The 22,270-nt window shown below is 40.6% G+C and overlaps 1 protein-coding gene across 4 annotated transcripts in view; it reads left to right on the forward strand.

Annotated features, from left to right (window-relative positions):
- Positions 1 to 22,270, forward strand: part of Arl4 (ADP ribosylation factor-like 4) — a 122,745-nt gene that overhangs the window by 92,087 nt on the left and 8,388 nt on the right. For 2 of the 4 annotated variants that reach the window (XM_072299566.1, XM_019060646.2), the window contains exon 3: positions 1,521 to 1,568. The exons of the other annotated variants lie outside the window; for them this stretch is intronic. The gene's annotated coding sequence lies outside the window, so the exon portion shown is untranslated. The remainder of the gene's footprint in view (positions 1 to 1,520; positions 1,569 to 22,270) is intronic. 4 annotated transcript variants of the gene reach the window in all.

A 22,270-nucleotide genomic window follows, 5' to 3' on the forward strand; every position in this document is an offset into this window, starting at 1 on the left:
AGCCTGGGAGACGATTTCAGAGAAAACCAGTGGCACCATTGTGTTTCTCGCGAACTTTTATACAAGAATCAACAGTCAAATTGCAAATTCCTCACACATGCAACATCTCCATTGCTCAGTGATCGGTGGGGTATAGACAATTTTTCAGACCGTATTGAAGTTGTCTTGCACTGGTACTGGTACGTTCATCTCCTCGTCCGGATCGAGCAGCTTCGAGCGATAAAAACGAAGTTGGTTGGCTATCTTCAGGGATGACGCAGTACGCAGAGATAGGGAACATCGTGGGAGTCTGAATCTCCTCAACCTTGCAGCCTTGCTCCCCCTTCTTCATTCCGTTTGATCTAGGACCATTGCACCAACGTCTGCTTTCTCTCGCGCTGATGCCAAACGTTCGAAAAAAAAAATTTGCCCAAAGAAAGTGTAATTTTGAGAAAAGTAGATTTAAAAGCTAGAAATTACGCCGCCTTGTGATATCATCAGGCGTTATTCCCTATTTAATCACTTTTATTTTGGCAGATTTAGACTAACTTTTCATCGCAATTTTTGCAGTGGACCGCGTTCGGCAATAAGGAACCAGGCCACATCAGCTATTATCGAATTTAAGTAGGCATTTTAATTTTGAACAAGAGAACGTTTGTGCGGATTACATTGAAAATTTAAAGGAATTCGCATCCCACTATGTATGTAGAAAATTCACTGAAATTTGCACAAAAATCCGCACAACCCTGTTCTTATGTTAAAATAAAATTGCCTGTAAAAATTAAATTGCCCAATTATGGCAATTGATAATGTGGCTATGTTCCTTTCTGCTTAACGCGGTCCATTTAATTATTAACAATTAAAAGTAAAGTTTGTTGCGCCAATTACTTTCTACGGGAAAAAAGGTTTAGAAGAAAATAAGAAAAGGTTTAAGATAACGACTTTTGCGAAAATCCGACATCGTTGTTTTCGAATTTATCTAACGAAGAGAGCATCCTCAAGATTCTTTTTTAAATCCCCGAAGGCGGCTGACTTAAATCTCTCTCTCCATTCGAATGAGTTTTGCACTCCTGCTCCAATCGCACTTTTCCTCTCCGTCCTTTGAGATTCGCTAATTTAGATCCGTCGGAACCTCACGCTTCAGTTTGTCTGAATCGAAAGAGAAGGAAAAGAAAGGGAAAAAAGGAAAGAAAGGAAGTTCTTGATAGGAGCAACAAACACACTTTGTAAATAGTAACGACTTGCTCGCTTTTGCGACGTGCAATGTAAATTTAACGCGCTGAAAAAACTTAAAGTCGCCAGCGATTGGGACTAAAAACTCATCGGAATACGTCATATAGAGGTACTGCAACTATTTTATGACTACAAAAATGCGTTCCTTCCATCAATTCAGAAAAAAAATAGAGTTTTTACTCGTAAGTTTTATGGTATTTGCGGTTTTGCATTTTTCTAGGGTCGTGTGAAGTAACAGTGTTCGTACATTCCTGATGTCTTCCGTGAATTCATAACTTAATCGGATTTTTCTTCTTCTTTTGTTCCAGGTAATTATCATATCAAGATGGAATAACGTTGTGCTCACTGTCGCAATCGTAAGTCGAGATTGCTTTTCATCACATAATAAATCGATGTAAACAGAAACAATGACATCGCGAAAGCGTAATCGTAAAATCAATCTCTTCAATTTTGTTAGGTTTAATTTCATCAAAACCGATTTTCATAATACGAGATGAGAAGATCATCACTAAAATATAAAATGTCGTGCCTTGTAACGCTTTTTATTATCCTGGAAACATTTTCTTTAATTTTTCCAAAATAATCGTAACGTAGGCCTTAAAATCAGAGTAATTCTCCGAAAGTAGTTCACTGATTTACAGTCGTTCGTACGTAAAAATTGCAATGCCTCAGAGCTAATTTCCTCGTGCGCTTTTATATTTCTTATATTATTGAATTAATTTTTTCATGATTTGTAAAAATACTGCTCTTTAGTGAATGATCTTTGAATGAGCTCGTTCAGTTTGGAATCGAGGAGAGGAAATGGCTTAAAAATCGAATGTAAAATCGTGCAATATTTCGGAGCGTGAACAACTGATTCTCCCTCCTTTTCTTCATAACTCAAGGAAGTTCCAACCCGTCAAGGAGCATCCCATTAATTATCATTATCATAAATTTCCCTAACCTTTTGAGGGCAGATTGCAGCTAGGAAAAAATGCACGATTTACAGCGCCTCAAATCCGGAAATCGGCAAATCCGTGGAGGATTAAATATGCACCTCGGATTGAATCCCGAGCGTCGCCGTTGAATGCAAGCGAAGTCGTTTACGAGGAGGAGATTAACTTAAAACCGGGCGTGATCCCACGCTTTTTGGCGGGGGTGTGTTCTGCCGTGCTAAGGAAGAACGCCGTATGAACCTTCAGGCGTTGCCAAATTTCCTTTGATAAAACGCTAATTTTCTGGAAAACTCATGAATATTTTCGCTCCAATTTTTCAGATAATTTTGTTCGCAATTTCACCTAAAGTTCCCGAAAATTTCAAGGAAAAATAGTCATAACTTTCTTCATAACTAAACATTTTATCGAAGGAAATTTGGCACCACTCGAATGTTCATACGGCGTTCTTCCTTAGCTCGGCAGTGTTGTGTGTTGTGCATACGCAGCGTGGCAAAACACCAGGTTCCGGAGCAGGAGCAGAGGCTGCAGGGGTGAAGCACCCTCTTCGAGTTCCCGTTGCTCCTTATTTTCGGCCTGGGAGTATTTCTTCCACCACCTGCTCATCAGTCATCTTTGAGCGAAATCTTAGCTCGCATGCAGGGGTGCATCAGGACCAGGAGTTGCCTCTCCCCCGACCCTCGCCCCCGCACCCCCTCCTCACCTTCCTTCCCTCTCTGTTTACTGCCCACTCTCCCGACGACCGCGACTTAGTATCATTTTTCTCATCCTCCCAGATGCGTATCTGTGGACCTTTTTCCCCCTTTTATATTCCTCTACCACGGGTGCCTCTTCAATTACCTGCCCAACGCTCAAGATGCAGCCCCTCCACCCACCTGTGTTACACCTGCTTTCAGTTTGGTAGCCCAGTGGACCTGACCTGACAACCTACATGTTGTCAAATTTATCGGGATTGCGTTTTTTTCACTGGAGGAGTTGTGATTTCTAGATTCGTTGGTTTTAGACTAACTTACGCCCAATATTACGTATCGCGGAACTGAGTACAGTTTCTTGGGACTACACTGGAAAAAAACACATTGGATCTAGAGTCCAGACTCTTAAAAATATCGACAAGAAAAAATACTCTTGATTCAATCGGATTTTTGCTTAAATTAAGAACCAAGTCTCCTAATTTGAGCGGATTTCCTTTTGATTTAAGCAAAAATCTAATTGAATCAAGAGTATTTTTTCTTTTCGATGTTTTCAAGAGGCTGGACCCTAGATCCAATGTGTTTTTTTTTTCCAGTGTACGATTTATGGTTATCACCTTTGCATGATTTCAAAGAAAAATTCTAGTCCGAAACTTGAAGTGGACCGTTCCGCTAGGTGGAGTCCCTTAAAAATACACTTGTAGAGTGACATACAAATGCACCGAAATCTCTGTGAAACTCATTCCGAGTAAAACTTACCTTTTGCACGAATCCAACTCAGACCCAACAAAGGGAAAATTAGGGGCTTGGCCCTGTTCGCACGCGAAAAGAAATACGTCTACGTGAATCAATTTTAATCATATGTGTTTACATCTATTATTTATAATTTATTTATCTATGTCTTAATTGTTTCCTAATAATACCACTACCTCGATACACAAGTATAGCAATTTAGGAACATCCATTTTTCCGCACGGAGACTTAAAATGATTAGCAGCAAAACATCTCGCGAAAAATAAAAAAATTCGAGGTTAATTCGCCACTTAACGCCAAACTTCCTGGTTGGACTTCGGGTAAATGTTTCTGCTGTCTTCCTCGAGCAGTCGTGATATCTGAGAGGGATACCACTATTCGGCCACGTGGGAGCTCGGGTTGCCTACTCTCAAAACTGAAGGCAAACTGACAGTGATGCACGCCGCCACGTTCGGTGAATTATTCCTGCTATCTTTTTGCCTTTCCCTTTGTCCACCAGTCCGGTCCTAGGTAGCCTGGATAGTGAAACAGATTTCTTTTTTTTTTTTTTTAGAAAACATGCCTTAATCTTTCTAAAATTTTTTATGACTGGTCTATTTACTCATCCGATTATTGAAAAGTCCCTCTTTTGTTCCATTTGGCAAGTCAGCTGGGCCTGTTTTTACACCTCCCGATCGTCCAGGTAGATCACGTGCATGGTTGATAGATGGTGGTAAAAATATTCGTTTTACCTTATTGAACAGGGACTGGGGTATTGAAAATTACATTCGATAAAATGTGCAACCTCGGATTAAGTTGAGTATCGCGCGGGTTGTATCCTTAAGCTAAAGCACGTTTCTTTCCTCTCCAAACAATCCATATCGAACGCTCTAAAAGGTGTTCGGAGCCGAAAAGGTGGAGGCTCCGCTTTGTTTGCATTTTCTTGTTTTTTTATTCAACGCTTCAAGTAAATATTGATGCTTTCGAGTGGACAGACTGCACCAGTATGACAGGAACTATATCGAGTGCACATTTGTGTTAAGCCGAGGGAAAGTTATTTGGTTGGTTTTCGAAAAGGTTTTCGAGGAGAAAGGAACTCTCTCCGTCGATAAAAATCCTATAATCCTCTTTTGAGAGCATTTGCAGTCTCGGGCATTATCAGAGAACCTTTCTCATATTTCTTGCATTTTGTTTGCGCGGATCAACAAGCTTGAATTTTGCAGGGTTTTCAGAACAGGCCTCATTTATGATGTTAGGTACGTCCAATCCTCTCTATTTTTAGGTACGTTTAGAGGTTTCCGATGAATAATTTAGCGAAACGTGAGGTAGTTGAAGGAATGAAACCTTTGAACTACGGGGACCAATTCTGATCTCACTCTTGCGAAGTGCCTTGCTTAAATATTGTACAATTTTTATTAAAGGGGGAAAAAATCCTCTCGTGAAACTGATGTCAGAACAGAGATTTTCTCAGAATTCCTCTTCGAAATTTTTTTAAGGGCGTATCGGTGAGCCTTCAGTGAGATTAAAATGAAGTTAATCTCGAGGCGCGCATTGAATTCCAACCTTAAACTATCCCTTAGTATGAGTATGAGCTCAACTGAAGAGTATATTCACCTATCATCTTGCGTCGAACGTACATCGGAGAATTGATACACTGTCGATTGCTGTGGGTCATATTCCACGAGTGTCCCGTTTCTCAGAAGTTGTACTCATCGGAATCGCAGTATTTGTTCGGTCATGCTTGATCTCCGAGAATTTTAGCCTCGTTGAGATCGTCTAACCAACGGTTTCGCGCTGCCTTCCTAGACGAGTTTCCGAGTATTTTTATGGATTTATGAAAAATCAATACGGCGTGCAGAAATGCTTCCCGGCAAGAGGGAAAGAGGCATTCCAGTGCGTACACTGGAAGGACAACATAACAGGAAGTAACGTTTTCTCGTGTCATCGATCATCGCATCAAAGCGACGTCAAGAGTCGATTCGCTGCGTCTCGATGCTGCCAATTCGTCGCTCCTCTAAGTCTAACGTATAAGGGCATATCTCAATTACTACCAGTGGCGTGGCGTTCTTTGCGATATATCGATTGATACGCCACTCAAACCTATGAAAAAAAATCGATTATCAGGGTGTTCGCAGCGAACACCTTAGTAATCGATTCTTTACCATAGCTTCAAATGGCGAGATATCGATAATCGATCATTCACGCCACGCCACTGCTTACTACATGAGCTCCGGAAAGCGTAGGGATATGCGAAAAACAGTTAAATCGAGTTACGCCATTACGTCTGAGGTGCGACAAATTCTGTCTGCCTTTGACTGATATCGTGAATGATGCTGACTGAATCGTTAAAAAATAGTTTAAAATTTATAATTTACTGTAAATCCGGCAACTTCGATTCCGGAAGAGAAGATTGTCAATAGGTGGTTAACTGCAGTCCGAGAGGTATTATCTTGATAATTTTTGCAATTGCAGCCGATCCACGAGACCGAAACAGGTCGTTGCACCGAACTGCCGGCGCTTACTCTTTCTCATTCTTCACCATTTATCTTCCCTCGGTTGACGGCTATGCTCTTGACACTCGTTCGCTAATTGTTCGCGGCCAGTTTTATTGATAACGTGCGATGAATCAGGAGGAGAAAAATGAAGAGAACAAAGACAAAGCACTATGCACAGTTCAGTTGATCGCGCGATTGCGCGCCTCCTCTCCGCAGATTCCTTGTTCCTCAACAGAGTAGGTTCTTATTTGCTGAATTCAGTCAATCTAATTCTTTTAATGATTAAAGCATGCTTTCCCCTCAATTTTTAGAGTATCACCTTGTGTACTAAAATTCATTTCATACTCGTCACTTTTCCACGGTAAGGAGTTCAGAGATCAATTCATGAGCCAGATTCAACATGAAAATGCTCAAGCATTTGCATGTACATTATACTCCTGTAATCAATTAATACTCCCCCAATCAGTCGCAGGGTGTCTACAAGTCCGGAATTTCCGGAAAGTCCACAAAAAGTACTGATTTCTTAAGGGCGGACCGGAAGCACTGAAAAAGTGCGGAAATTCCACAAAAAGGTCCGGATTTTTTTTTTAATTTGTTGTCATTTTTGGCGCAATTTCAGATTTTTGAAATTTTTCGAATTTCGTCAAATGGAGGTACTGAAAAAGTACGGAATTTTTCTGTCAGAGGAGGTACTGAATTTATTGAGAATGTACTGAAAAAGTACTGTACACTGAAAAAAATGAGTTAGCGTCAGATGACTAAAAATGGTTTCTATACACTAACTCAAATTGTGTGATTTGGACACACATGATTTTTGGTTTCTGTACACTAACCACTATTAGTGCTGGGAACTAATTCCGCTACTCTAATTCGAATTCGGTAGGGTTGGGTCAACCTAACCTCAAAACTGAGAGAGGAGAAAACGGCATAGCGAATGATAACTGGACAATGCTTTCAGGAAAAGAAGATTTCTTAAAAGATGAGAGGTAAAAATAAACTGACCGGTTCCAAATGAACGACAGAAGAAAGGAATATCCCATAGGTATGTGCAAGTAGACAGAATTATCCTTTAGAGAGACACACACTCACACATGAAATGGTAGCGAATGTTCAAACCGAATAAACATATCTCGTCCGAACACTTAAGATATTCTTTTGAAATTACGGGAGAACACTAACTATAGAAGTAAGCAGTCTAAGTTCACAGATTTTCGTAAAATATAAACTGAACGCGGAACGCTTTAATCGCAATTTAATACAGAAGATTGACGACTGCAACGAATATCATGCTTGTTTACGTTTTGAATCGAACAGACGATTTCTAACCATAACAGGTTTATTTATGTTGCTTTCGAACGTTTTCAAGAAAGAGTGGACACTATAAATCATACCGGGAGTATTTACATTGTCGAACGAGCCCGAAATTTCACATTTCAATTGATTTTCACGAGCTGACGCGATTGAGGCTGTTGTACCGACGCAATTTTTTCGAAACTAAATAAATGTAACGGAAAATGTGGCAGTTAGCGTTGAGGGCGAATTAGTTTGACCCGAAGGTGAATTTGTCTTACCACAGCGCTAATTTTACAGTTAGTGCTGTTTTCCAATTCTGGTTCGCGCTATAGTAAAGTCAAGTCAGCGTATGAAGCGAATTGATTGGTGCTTCAGTACAATACATTAGTTCTGAAGCCTAATTTTGATTCTACTTGGCGAGAACTTACCAAATTAGTTCTCAACGCTAACTACTTTTTTTTCAGTGTAAAAGTACTTATTTTTGCCCAGCCTGTTCTAGTAGACACCCTGTACAAATAAAGGAGAGGAAGATAGGTTTCATTGTATCACGCATGTATTGCTGCAGTTTACGGAATAATAGCAGTATGCGGTATCCTGGAGGTAGATATCTTAGATTTTTTGGAAACAAAGAATTTATAGAAATTGATGAGCGTAAAACGTTTTTTAGCCTTCCGGTCTTAACAGGAACGGTAGCCCGAGCAAGGCGCCTGTGAAAAGCCGGACCTTTCGTTCTCCTGCAACGGCATCTTGTGGCGATTCAAATCAAAACTCTCATTAATTATTTTTAACCAATTCAAGCTCGCATTGTGCGCGTGAAAAATTGAGACTCCCCGCCGCTATCTCTCGTAAATCATTCCCAGTTAATTACTGCTGCGATTTAATTGGTTTCTCCTACCGGCAGATCCGTTCGATACTCCAGTTTGATCAGTCGTATTTCATTCTTTACGCACCAAGCAGGCAATTTATCGAAATAATAGTGGATTCAACCCATCGGGGCCTTGGGTTCTCGAAATTTATCGTGTCATTACTCGCGAACCCTTTCCAATCCTGAAAAGAAAGCATCTCCGAATAGCACAGATTGATGCGGCAACAAAAGGGACCAGCAGCGAGACCAATCAAATATCCTTTTTTTTCTGCCTGTGTTTTAGTCTCCTCCAGCTATTATTTATCGCTCAATAGTTTGACCTTTTATGTTTTTGATTACACTCTTGGCTCTGTTATTTTGGAAATTGCAACCTGTTACTTAATTACCAGGTGAGAACCTGTTATTTCATGAGAGTTTGGAAATGATATTTTGAACAGATTTGTAGTATGATCGAATTTTGTGGAAACTCGTACAGATTATAGTCCTTTGATTGTTCCTTAAGTGCTTACCACTTATTGTTTCTCCTGCTGGTACTAGTCCTATTTTCAGTGATCCATTTAGTATTAGTATTATTGTGCGTTCTAGCTTCAAGACATCAAGTTGAAAAGCTAGTTTATGGTAACCTCCCTCTCAGAGACGACTTTTGACTCCGGATTTAAGATTTCTCCCCTTTTTATTTATTTTTAACATTTTGCCTGCTTATCTCACATTCTTTTCTTTCGTTGTTTACTTCAAGTGGCTAACACTGAGAAAAAAGAATCGTTGCGCTTGCAATGCCCCCCGTGGTTTCCAGGTCCCATGCACCTACTTTTTCAATCATAGTTACAATGTTACTTTTGCACCAACAATTATTTCGGTTTCAGGAATAGCGTAGTATTGTCATCGGGACCTACATAATGATTAATTTTCAAAAAAAGTAACATTGCAACTACGATCAAAGAAACAGTTAAGATTTGGAATCCACTATGAGCGTTGTAACAGCAACGATTCTTTTTTCTCCGTGATATGCACTCGAAATAAACACTGAAAGAAAAGATTAAAAAACAAACAAAACGATAAAAAAATATAAAAGCGAAAGACAAATTCTTGAAGTCGAAATCAAAAGTTTTCAAAATGTTTGACGAGTCGTGCGCTGCGCGTTCTGTTTACCGTTCATCTCGAGGCGTGTCACACGTAAGTAGGTGTTTGCTCTCGTTCACGCGCGCGCACGCATGCGCGGTTCGTCCTCTTCCCATCGTTATCAAATCGTGGTCGTAAACCCCCGTGTTTCCCTCGTTTCGTCGTCTCCCTTACGAAAGAACGTAACTACATTCCAATGTTGCCAAATTTCCCCTTGAAAATTAAATTTTTTTAAAGTAAAATACCTGAACTTTTCTAGCTGGAAATATAAATGATTTATCTCATAATCCATACAAAAATTAGAAAAGTCCTGGATGAAAATTGAGGAGTTTGGTGCAAAAACGGCCTGAGTAGCAAAATCGCGGTTCCACAAAGCGCAGCGATTGTAAATTTCATTATGGTACCTGTTTGTTACATTATCAGGCATTTCATCGCCTGAGATCAAGAAAAAGGTAGTCATATCCTGAAGTTTAAGTTGAGTCAGAGAAAGATATTGTTGGAAAGGAGAAAAAAACAGGAATAGAAAAGGTGTACTCGGGCCATTTTTGCATAGAACGACTGATTTGAGAAGTACATTTTGTGTTTATATGCCCTATACTTGGGCCGTTTTTGCATAGAATCACGTTTAACCTACGTGGGATGCAAGTAGGGGGTTTTTAAAAAGAAGAGAAAAAACTGGAATTGTTTTATAGAAAAAAAAATCATAAAAAAATTGAAAATTTTTCCACTTAATAATGGCAATATGTGTAATTCGAAGAGTTGATCTCCGAAGGCCGTTTTTGCATTTAACTCCTCATTGCAGAGGTACATTTTTAAAAATTGAATTGTTAGGTCCAATTTTGCAACTTCGGAATGGAGTTACGCTCCTTCCCCCGAATAGCGTCGATATGTGGAGCACAAGGAACGGGGCGGATTGTTGCAGGAATCTCGCTACACTGTCTGTTTACTTTTGAGTGAATTCGGCGGAGAGTGCAGTGTCATCCGTTCGGAAAAGAAAGAGGCCTCCTCTCATCAGACGGGCACGAGTTGGAGCACCGACTCACGCCGCGGCCCCCGCACAGTGGATCAAGCTAATAGGAGAGGTCGGACAAACTTCGGAAACTTTAAACGCTTATAACTCCGTTTAGACTAAAATTTGAGGTTCTTAAAGTGATTTCATTGGTATCCTCGTCAAATTTTCTTCCTGAACCACCCCGTGAAATTTATAATGTGACGAAATAAACATCGAGATTTGCAGTTTTAGTCAAAAATTTCATGTCCGACCTCTCTAATTGACTCGATCCACTGTGCGCCGCGGGCGTTCGGTCCGACGGTGACGGTGACGCGGCTTTGCGTAGCGTGGGAGACGGAGGCGAGCGATCTGCCCGAAATTGGGTCAGGTTAGGCCGGGTCAGGTCTTAATTTAATCATCCTGAAAAATGAACGCACCGAGCCGCCGAGCGGGCATGACACTCCACCGTGAGTTGTCGTCTCGTTCTGTGTCACACGCAGGGACAAGTGTATGTCCAAATGTGAATTCTAGTTCATTCATCTCTGGCACGTAAGTTTTTTTCGGTTTTGAAACGGTAAGATTTTTTCTATCTCCTAAATATCAGTACTATTGCGTTCTCAATTAAGTGGGTTATCCTGAACTGCTATTACGAGACGATTCTCTAGTACAACGTGCGAAGTGGGTCGATCGTTTTGAAGGAGAGGAAAGATGCGTTCAGGTTTGCAAATATGCACCGTCCGTATATGGACCGTTTCCTTAATAAAGGAAAAGGAAACGGTCGTCGAGAGAGCCCTCAAATTTTGCGGTGCAGTGCAGTCAGCAAAAATTGGCGACCCATTCGTCAAAAGGGTGGCGATCGGTTTCAGGTCAATTCGGCCAGTTATTTTGGTCCAAAGTTAGTATGACTATAGCTTTTTGTCCCACAACATGGTGGTCGGACCACCGTGTTCAGGTGTTCACCGTGACCACAGTGGTCCAACTATAATTCCTGTCCAAAATTGACAAAGTGTTCACATGGCGATCGGATTTCTAATACTTGCGAAAGTTGCACTAATTTGACGACCCTGTTGACGACTGTTATATTTGTCGAAAGACTGTCCGGTCCGTACTATGTCAATGAAATTTTAACTTTTTCTGACGGTTCTTTTTCGTAATCAATCACTTCTTCGGATATTCAATGGCTTTCAATGGAGTATTAGCAGCGTTGCCCATTTGCTAGAATCGCCACTGCCTCCTTTGGAGGTTAGAAATGTGAATTGTTTAGCTCTCTATATTGCTCGCCAAATCGATCAAAGACGAATCCAAACAGATTACTGTGAGCGGGGAGGTCAGTTTTTGCTGACAGGGTGGGGGCGGGGATCAGCGAGCTTTTCCGTGCCCTCTCGGTCGACCAATGGAATCCCTGAGAAGTTTCTTGGTTGGTTAATCTGATGCGGGCTGCTTCTCCTCGCGCGCAAACGAAAGCAGTTTCCTCGTTGCAAACGGAAAGAACTTTGATAAGATTCGGGAAAAGCGGACGGAGAAAACACCTGAATCAGACGAGCAACAGAGAAAAACACGCAAAAATTCGGAATTCTCACGCGAAAAATATCAATCCGATAAAAATCGGCGGAAACAGCGCGAGTGCAGCTCTCGTCTCGATATGCCAAGTGCACGATTGCGTTACGATTGCGGCGAGCTGACCGCATTCTGTGGAAACGAACGCGCGTCGACTTGGGCCGCGCGAGTTCCCACTTTCTTCGGAATCATTTCACTGACGATTGCGTGTCGAACTCGAATTCATTCATGAATGTCTTAATTACAAGACGCCGGCGCGCCGCGACGATGAGGAGGACGAAAACTTTCGATGAATTCATAATCAGCAAACCGCTCCCGTTTCTGGAAACGAGCTCGCTCCACCTTCAAACTGCCGGTTACGTATTCAGAAGCCGAACGAGTTTACAAAATCCTCTTACTAACTAGGAGTTCACACGGCTCAGCTATGACTTCACCAGGAAAGTTAACGATGCCTCCATATCAACGAGGAGACATCGACAGTTCGAGAGCAGAAAAAACAGAGGAGAAAACGTGTCGGTGCGGTGCAAAAGAGGAGAACGCCACAAAAGCCAATAACAACCAAATCTGAAATTATAAATTTAGAGGATCCTGCAGCTTTAAAACCGAAAATTTTGCATCCAAAGTGAGGAATTTTTTTATAATAAAATATAAGTAGAAAGAAAATCCAAAACCTCCATGATGTTAGGGATAAAATGGTGTAGATGAGTTAGGACCTTTTTTATGTTTTGCTGTCACGCCCAGATAAATCGATAGATAGTAGTAACTAGATTCCTAGCTTTACGATCCCTATAGCAAATCAAATAGCTGGGTCGTCAGATCCTGGCATTGCTATTGTGTCCTCGCTAGACACGTTGCATTGACTGCTAGTTTTAGTAGGGACCTTCATCTTTGCAGGAATCAAGAACCACCAACTTTTTTTCTTGAGTTTTTCGGGTCTGATTTTAAATTAATGAAATCGGAAGACACTGTGAAAAATATCCGTTTCAAGTGCGATCACTTGGATAACGTTTCCACTGTTTCTGTTTTCTTCCTGATATAAAATACGGTAGGAAATGTGTAAATGCAGTCATGCACTTGATTTCCTTTTGATTAACGGTATACTGAGAAGCACATGGTTGTGTATACTTGGCTTAGTTTTGGCTGTAGATTCGGCTGAAAGAGTGGGCTGTTCAAATTTTCTTGGTTTGGTAAGGTTTTCGTTGATTTCAGTACAGAGAAAAATGAAAAGACCCAGAAAAGTCAAAATCAATTATTGAAAGCTTGGATTACTTTCTGTTCCACTTCCCACATCAACCAAACTTTTGTGTTCTTGTTTATCTTAGTGCATTAAGTTTATAATAAGAACCCTTGAGCCGTCGTTAAATGCTCATAAAACTCGGCATTTTCCGCGGTGTGACCGAGTATCATGAGTCCTACCGACACAATTCATTGCCATTTGAGAGGCGGAAATTCACGAGCAAGTAAATAAACGCACGGCGAGCCGTGGGGACGGTAGGTGCTCCGTTGAAAAGCTGGCCTAGCGAGGATTAACTGGAAAACCTTGTACTTTTATGGCTTCTCTATAAACGCTGGTCCGTCAAGTCATATAAGATTTTTTAGCTTGTTTAGCACCTTCTTCATCGTCAGAATCACAGTTGCGTTAATATTGGCAACAGGGCCAGTGGTTCAGAAAATGCGCGAGCCGCAAGTCTCGGGTTGTTGGTAGCGTCAGAAAATGCTTCAGCTTGTGAACAAACTTTTTGATAATTTTTTTTTCTCTTTTTCTTTTCATTTTTTTTTTATATCAAGCAATAAATGAGAAGAAAAACGGAAAAGCGCAATAATTTTGATAATTTTTCAGCTTAACACATACTTCTTCAATTTTCAAAGTCTAAAAATATTTGGTATACAAGATAGAGGACCAGCAAAAGGAAGACATCATGCTTTTATCTTACCTACATTTCAAAGATGAAACGAAAACATGACACCCGAGAGACAAGAGCTTGGGCAATGTGAGATTAAACGAAAATGTAGGTCTCTAGGTAATTCAAGAAGAGACAGAAATAGCGCTATGAGTCCGGGTAGGGAGTAAGAGAGAGAGAACCAGCTTAATTTACTTTGCCGGAGAAGCGGAATTACTTTTTGCGGTTGCATCAACACATTTTTCCTCTTTTTTATATAATTTGTATGTATTACCTGCGGTCGATGTAAGATTAAAGTAATTCAGGCTCAACTTGACTGGAGCAAAAGCTCTTACATATCACTGCTGGTGTAATGTTTGAAAAAGGTTGCCAGGTAACTCTCAGAATATGCTCAAGTTATGCGATACGATTTTTCTCGGGTGTTAAATCGGCGCTTATTACAGATGAAGGCGAGTATCCGTAATTTTGATTTTTAGATGTATCCTTGAAGAACTCTCTCAAAAATTCTACGATTTTGAGGAAAACGAGGGTTTTCTGAGGGCGAGAATGATACATTGAGATTTTAAATTTTTTCATTAAGTTTCGTTTTTCTTGTTTTTGAGATTTATGAACCTTTTTTTTTTAAAAAAAAAAGAAGAAGAAACTGTCTCGTGGCTTTCCTCATTTCGCCTAAGGCCCTGCAGTTAAGAGGGCTAATAAGACACATCGTAAAACGCGGTCGTTTTACCGAGAAAACCCGACAAGTATGGTTCCAATTTGCAGGGAAATAACTGTGTTAAGACCAGTGTGAGCTGCATCTGTGATGTGCTGCGAATTCTGAGTGAATCGCGAGGGGTTTTATCGACTTTTCACGCAGTTTTACCGCTTCGAGTGTTGTGTCGCGCTGCGAATGGAAACAGAATTATAATCCCACGGCTCCACCCACGTTCCTACTTTGAATATGAGAACAGTAAAATAACCGAGTCAAAGATGAAACGTCGGCTCTGAATAAAAAAGAGTCTGCCCCTTGATTCGAGCTTGATAAACCCACGAGTCAATTTTATATTTTCTCTCCCGCCCTCGTGGAGGAAAAATCGAGATACCCTGGTCTCGCATCCAGGATGTTCCCTTTTCCCGAGCGAAGGAGGATTCTGACTTTTCAAAGAGAAAAGCTAACCCCACCTTTTACCCCGAGGGAGACCATGGGAATTCAGTTCTCGCGAAGTTGAGGATGGAGTTCAGATTACTAACAATAGGGAAGCGTGGTCGGGGCAACAATAAACTGCCTAATTTTCTTATTGCATGTAACACAAATTAGCATATCGAGACTGTATTAAAATAGATTTTAAGAATAGTTCAGGCCATTATGAAATTGAGCACTGTCTATATTTCTCAGACACTGAGAAGAAACTAATTATGATCAAAATTACAAAATAAGAGGTGTTCCCTCTACATTCTTAATTAATAGTGGCTCCAAGAATAGTGGTAATTTACCATTGAAAATCATCAACCACTACTTTGGTTATTGTGTGAGTTGATTTTTAGTAAAATCACCATTTCATGGTAGAAATACTCCCTCCATCGTTGGCCATGACTACTACACTGGGGGAAAAAAAAAAAAAAAAAAAAAAAAAAAAAAAAAAAATTACGGGCTACATAGACATACCGTCGGCGTTCCGGGCTTAGAGGCCCAAAGTTTGGGGTGTGGCGCCCAAAGTTTGGGGTGTGGCACCCAAAGCAGTTGAAGCTACGGCTCCAGCACCCAGAACTTTCGGCCTCCAAGCCCGGAACGGACAGTATGTCTATAAATCCCGTAACTTTTTTTTCTGTGTAGTAATTAAAAGTTCATACGAAACGCCGCTCTCACAATTAAGTACATAGAAACGCCACTAATTTGGTAATTTTAAGCACAGTTTTTATTTCTCGGTGTATCTTTCACATCACAAAGAAAAGAAGTACAAATTAAAGAAAATGGCGGTTTAAAGACCCTTACCCGCCGGGCTCAACGACCTGTCATGCCGCCGTTTTTGTTCTAGCCGAGCGGCATGGCTTTACACTTTACAGTCCACCCGAAACCGGTTCATGACATTAAAATAAATAGAAGACATATCGCAGGATCTTGGGATTGCGCTCAATCTGTTACTGGAGGAGATGCTGCGTCATGCGTCATCGATTGAGTCACTCTCGGTGGCTACGAAGCAGTGGCAAGGCGAGAATAATCGATAATCGATTATCGATATTTCTCCACTTGAAGCTATGGTGAAGAATCGATTATTAAGGTGTTCGTTGCGAACACCCTGTTTATCGATACTTTTACAAGGTTTAAATGGTAGAAAAATCGAATATCGCAAAGCACGCCACGCCACTGGTATGAACTGAAGTGGGCTGTGCGCCGAGTGAATGTCCATCGTCGGGTCAATAAAATTTGTCATGATGATTCAGAGTAGTTACACGTTCATTGCTATGGATACCACGCGGTATTTGATTTGATTTTTCCGTCTTTATCCTCTCGAAGTGACCCGAAAGGGTCTCGGTAGCAAATTTTATGCTGTTGGCAATTTGTCAAAAGCGGGAGTTCGAATGAATTCCGCGGAAAAGTGTGAATTCATTATGCTTCTCTGCATGGAAGCACGTTGAGCTGCTTTCTTACAAGTGCGCCAGAACAAAATAATTACTCTTTTTGACCGTTCGCTGGTCGTTTCGTGAAGTTGCAGAGATGCTGAAACTTCTCCACCGCGCGATGGGCCCGTTCGCATAAAATCGGGGGACCTCCGCAAGCAAGGGCGGAGAGAGGGTAGCCCAATCTGATTTGCTCAAACTTTTGGTCCGTTAGCGTTTTCAGTGGTACAAAAGTCCAATTTTTCTTTTGTGTAGGTCAATCCCAAATGTCTGCACTCTTGAATGTAACAAAGTTGCAGCCAATGAATAAAGCTATGGCCAAAGTGCTAAAGCATGTATCTCTGTTCGTGAAATTGCAGTCTTCCTGTCATACTTCATTTTATTTTATTTTATTTTTGGAAAACCAATCTTCTCTATTAGCAGGATACTCTGTGTAAATCTCAAGCTATGAAATTTTCTCGTTTCTCTTCAAGAGAAGAAAATAGGAGCGGAAATTTTGAAACACCGCAATGGAGGTTCGCAGTTTCGCAGTGTGACAATCGAAATTCCAAATTCGCCGAGAATCATTTTCCATGACGCTCATCTAATTTTTCTCACTCTGGATAGGCGTGATCACAACAAAGGAGCGTCTTGTGAAAAAAAGTTCGCATTCGCAATGATTTTTAACGAGTAGGGCTACTTCGCGCCAGGTCTGTTTACATAGCATACGAGTCTACTGCTTCATGGAATAATAGCACATTAGGACGCACTCACGCTAAAAGGAACTATGTCGCACGCAACCCTTATGCACATAGTTCCTTTTAGCATGAGTGTATCCATTTAATAGTGTGAAGTTGGTCGTTCTCTTTCCCTTTGTCATTCGCACTAATCGCGAGCAGGGGTCACGGATTCTTGAACTGGAATTAGCGGGGAACTCAGTTGCCTCTCCGCTCATTTCGTCGCCCGGCTGACAAGAGGGCGTAACTGCAAATCTGGATGAGCCCGGAAATACATTATATTGTATGTACGACAGGGTTCATCGCAGAGTGTAGTTACGCCTTTTTGCCAGGAGGGCGACGATTTAACGCGGGCCCGAGGTCCCTGACGCAGTCGCCCTGCGCCCCCGCGGCACGACGCGACGACTGAGGAAACAATGAATCGACGTCGTGAAAGCTCCCGATGGGAGGGTAACCAAGATACTAATTGGATCTGCTACTATGTGCTATGTAGCCGGAGTATTACTTCCATTTGTATACTCCTCCTTGCGTATGATCACCTTAACACTGCACTGTTGCGGAGGTGGGTGAAATTGAGCATCCATGAGCAGGCCCTCGCGAGGGTAAATTCGCCGCTTCTTGGACGAAGGAACTTACACTGAAAAAAAAAAAAAAAAAAAACACATTGGATCTAGAGTCCAGACTCTTAAAAACATCGACAAGAAAAAGTACTCTTGATTCAATCGGAATTCTTGCTTAAATCAAGAGCCAAGCCTCTTAATTTAAGCGGATTTCGTTTTGATTCAAGCTAAAATCTGATTGAATCAAGAGTATTTTTTCTTGTCAATGTTTTCATGAGTCTGGACTCTAGATCCAATGTGTTTTTTTTTTTCAGTGAGGGTAAATTCGCCGTTTCTTGGACGAAGGAACGTAACAGCATATCAAGTTTGCCAAAAAGTATCCCAGGGTAGGTAAGAGTACCAAAATGCCCCTCCTCACGGATTTTGAATTGAATGGTCTAAATCCTTTCAGGGGTCCTAAGAACATAGTTTTTGGCAATTTTTACCTCCCGGCCCCAACTTCCCCCCTTCCAGCCCCGAAATACCCATTTTCCGAGAATTTTGGGGTATTTTCACGTTTTATTTCGTAGCACCCGCGTTTTTCGATTAAAATGCTATTGCACCAAAATTTTCACCATTTATAAGTCAGACCAATCAGATTCTTGGGTAAAAAAGATATTTCCCTTCACAATGTTCATTTTTACTCAGGAACTGTTGGAATTTTTGTCGTCGAGAATTTCGCAGGTTTTTACATGTAGTATCATCAAAAATCAGCGAAATTTTTGGTCCGGAGCTGCGATGTCATTTCCGTGGGGGACAAGAACTTGTGCAAAGGGGGTTTGTATCCGTGAAATGGAGATACGTGTTTTCGTAAGGGATACAACGAAATCATGTCAATCGTGATACTCGGAAGATGCCCCTCAATTTATTAGTATTTTGATGGAAAAAAGAAGTACCAGAAAGACTAAAATAATTTTGCCTTGCGGACGCAGTCTTCTGGCTTCACAGGAAATGAAAATAACCATTGTTGCTCGTTAAAAGATCTTTAGGAGTTAAAGCCTCGAAAATAATCAACGAATACGGAATACACAAGGCGGAAGATGACTGCAGAAAATTGAAACTCATCAAAGAGCGGAGGATTTGTGAAGGGAAAACTCGGACGAGATTAACGGTCATTAAAAATAATTTTGACTCGCGACCTTGAGACACGGAGGTTGCGATTCGAGTTCTCTCACATGAAAATACGCATGCATGAAACTCAGAAAAAATTACCGAGCGTAAGCAATGATCATGCGCATTAATTAATAACGACATTGAACGTTACTCTCATCTTTTTTATGACAATAATTAATGAACACAGTAGGATATACGCCGCTCTCGCTTTATAAAAATTAAACCCTCATCGTAATCCGTGTATATTTGGAGTAGTTACTCGTAATACGTCTTTGTAAACTGCAATTGCACGAATTTTTACCCCTGGAAAAGGAGGGGGAAAATACCTCCTGCTTAAAATAACGACCGTTTCGTTTCAGCCCTTTTTACAGCCTCCCTTCGCTTCATGTATCAAGACCCTCGTCCCTTCTCTTGGCCGCAAATCCCTAAAACGAATCCTCTCATGTAGCAAGCGAACTTTTATTTTTGGATGTTTTGAACCCTTTTTTAGTGAATTTAAATGACATGTAGTATATCTTGGAACACTTTCTATCGTATTCTCCAAAGCAAGTCGGAGTTCAATGTGAAGAATTTATATGGATAAGGTACACAAAAAGAAAAAGAACTAAAAGTCTTTCAGTACAGCAAAATCAATGAAAGAAACGACCTTTACGAAATAATTCTGAAATAATCGGCTCTTATTGATAAGTGCCATTCAAAGAAACCAGAGACCAGTATTCGTTGCTCATTTTCATTGAACGTTATGTGCTCCAACATTTTATGTCGGGGTTTAACCGTTGCCTAGAATTCTTATCATTATCACTCGTTGCCACAAATTTTGCGATTTAACTTCGACCTCGCTTCATCAATACACCGCGACGTGACACCATTTGAGCTATGCGTAAAACGTGCTCTATGGAGATCCCTGCATGCCCCAGACCGTGACCTATTCTCGTCGAATTATATCAAATTTATCACCTCAAATCAAGGCTTCTCCGAGGGAATGGGAGAATGAGCCATGCCATAAAATTTATTACTGATGACAGAAGATTATGGATCGATCGCAGCGTGTTTGCTTTTTGGCCATCGACATCAGTCAGAATACGCAGGGTCGTAAAAATGGCCGAGTTCCCTAGCAAACCATGCATATTCCCACTGTTTATTATACCATTTATTACCAATGAAATTATGATATTTTGGAATATAAATTCAAGCAATAAAAACTGTTCGATCATTAATTTATTTCAATTATTCTTTTTCGTCTCTTGAAATGTTCGCTGAAATTTTTGAATTGAAACCGTCGCGTTATCGTTCTTAATCAAATATTTTTGCTGAGAAACATCAAAACGGAAAATCGTTTTTCCGGCAGTCTCCGGTTGAGCTAGGTAAAATGGTCTCATCAGAGTACTACGCCATGTTGTGATAATTTTTTGCGCGAAAACGAAAATTGTCTTTTACCGAATGACAGCTACTTTTTATGACAAATATTTCATCGTGGACTTCTCCTTTTCGACGAAGAATTTTCGTGGTAACATCAGCTCATCTCTGTCTAAGATAATGCCTTTTTTCTGTTTTTCACAGTAACTTTATTGAAGCAAGGAAACAAATTAAATTAGTTCATATCACCCAACAAAATCAATAGAAAGATTAGTGTAAGATTGTATTATTTTTGTATTTATAACTCGAAAGAGAAATAAAAATCCCTCATATGAACGATTAGACAGCACCATAATCGCGATCTTAAAACAAGTTTAAACATTCAAGGTCTCCGCGCAGAAAAACTGGTTGTTTGTCAGAGACCGAATAACATTTAAAGTTTCAGTCTTTGCACCCGTGATCGGTCCATGAACATTCGATCATGAACATTTCACAGCTCGTGTTATGGGAGTGGAACGGCATCATCGAATCTCATCAGTCAGTCATCTTCAACGTGAGTCGATGCAATAGAGCTATCCATTACCGAAACCGAGTACAGCTAAATTGATTGTTGCGGTGATGTTTGTGCAACCTGTAACCCCTTCCCCTTTTCCCCATCCGAACTCTGAGTGTCAAACACCGTCCATAGAAACCTGTAGTTAATTCAAACACTTGGTGATTGATCTCGATCCGCTCAATTTTGCGTCAGTCTTAAAGATGCGTGCAAAGAAGTTGTAACTTCCATTATGTTGATCGGTTTATTAATAAGTGTACGGATTATGGATTTATCAGGATGGACTCATTAATATTTTTCGGACACAAATCGATTTTTTTGTGTCTCGCTTTTTCATTAATATATGTCGTTTCGAGCCCTCGACCAACGAGCATACCCCTTTCTCACCTGTCTCTAGTTCCGGTTTGGAGAAATACGTCCAATTAACACAGCTAATTTCTCAAAACTTCTATCATCCTTTTTAAATCACACAACCAAACTTTGAACGGTAGGATCTTACTTTCATGTCTGATCAGGGCCAGGCAATCAAATGGTTTTCCCCCAAAAGGAAACGAAGTTACGGTCCAGGTGTAAACTTTCCGAAACGGGAGCATACAGAAAGTTCCACTGAGCCCCGACGGAGATCGATAAAAGTTGAAGACTCGAGGGTAGGTTTCCGCCAGCGCTAAGTTGTGCGAAAAATGTATTATTTTTTCTTACATGCATATTCTCAAGGCGGGCATATAACACTCAACCTTGCAGTAGCGCTTTGTTGATGTATAATTTTGGGCATGTGCCGGACGTATCAACAGAGGAGGAAAGCATCACTCTTCGACATCAGAAGTAAAATAATATCGTTACCTCTACTCATAAAGGTCCTCAACTTCTGGTATCAGCGCTTTATAAATACCACAGTAAACGACAATCATGCTGAGCCATTTGTATTTCAGTCATGTCATTTTTTTGTCAAACTCACTGTTCAAACTGCTAAAACTGACCGCACAAACCGCCATTTTAGAAAAACTTTGAATGATTTATGTAGATCTTTGCCTTCACAAATCGCCGTCTTCTGAGTCAAAAGAGCGTAACTATATTTCACCATCAGAAAATTTCCATTCACACATCATATTTTTAAACTAAAAAAATGTTGGGAATTTCTAACTGAAAATGTCACTAATTTTTTTCCGATTCGACACAAAAATCGGCAAAATTTTAACAGAAGTCGCATTTTTTGAAAAGTTGGAATGTACATACGCTTTTTTGTCTGGGAAATTGATGCCACTTGGATACCCAGTGATTAAAGTAAGGTGAAGCCAGAAATCGGTCGGAAAATACGCCTTCAAATGAGAAGGTAGGCAAAAAATCACGCGTCGTATAAATTTTGAGACCTCTTGTGTAATTTCTGCGCCGCACACTGTGGTATTTGACCGAAAAACCTGGCCAAAACCTCAATTTTAAATTTTTTTTTATTGAAAAACCAATGTGATATTCGAAATCTACACTGTTTTTTACCCTGGTAGACATGCATGTACCATTTTTCGAGTGGCTCAATTTCCCGCGAAGAGACCAC

The sequence above is a fragment of the Bemisia tabaci genome, chromosome 4, assembly GCF_918797505.1.
Source record: "Bemisia tabaci chromosome 4, PGI_BMITA_v3".
Classification (NCBI taxonomy): domain Eukaryota; kingdom Metazoa; phylum Arthropoda; class Insecta; order Hemiptera; family Aleyrodidae; genus Bemisia; species Bemisia tabaci.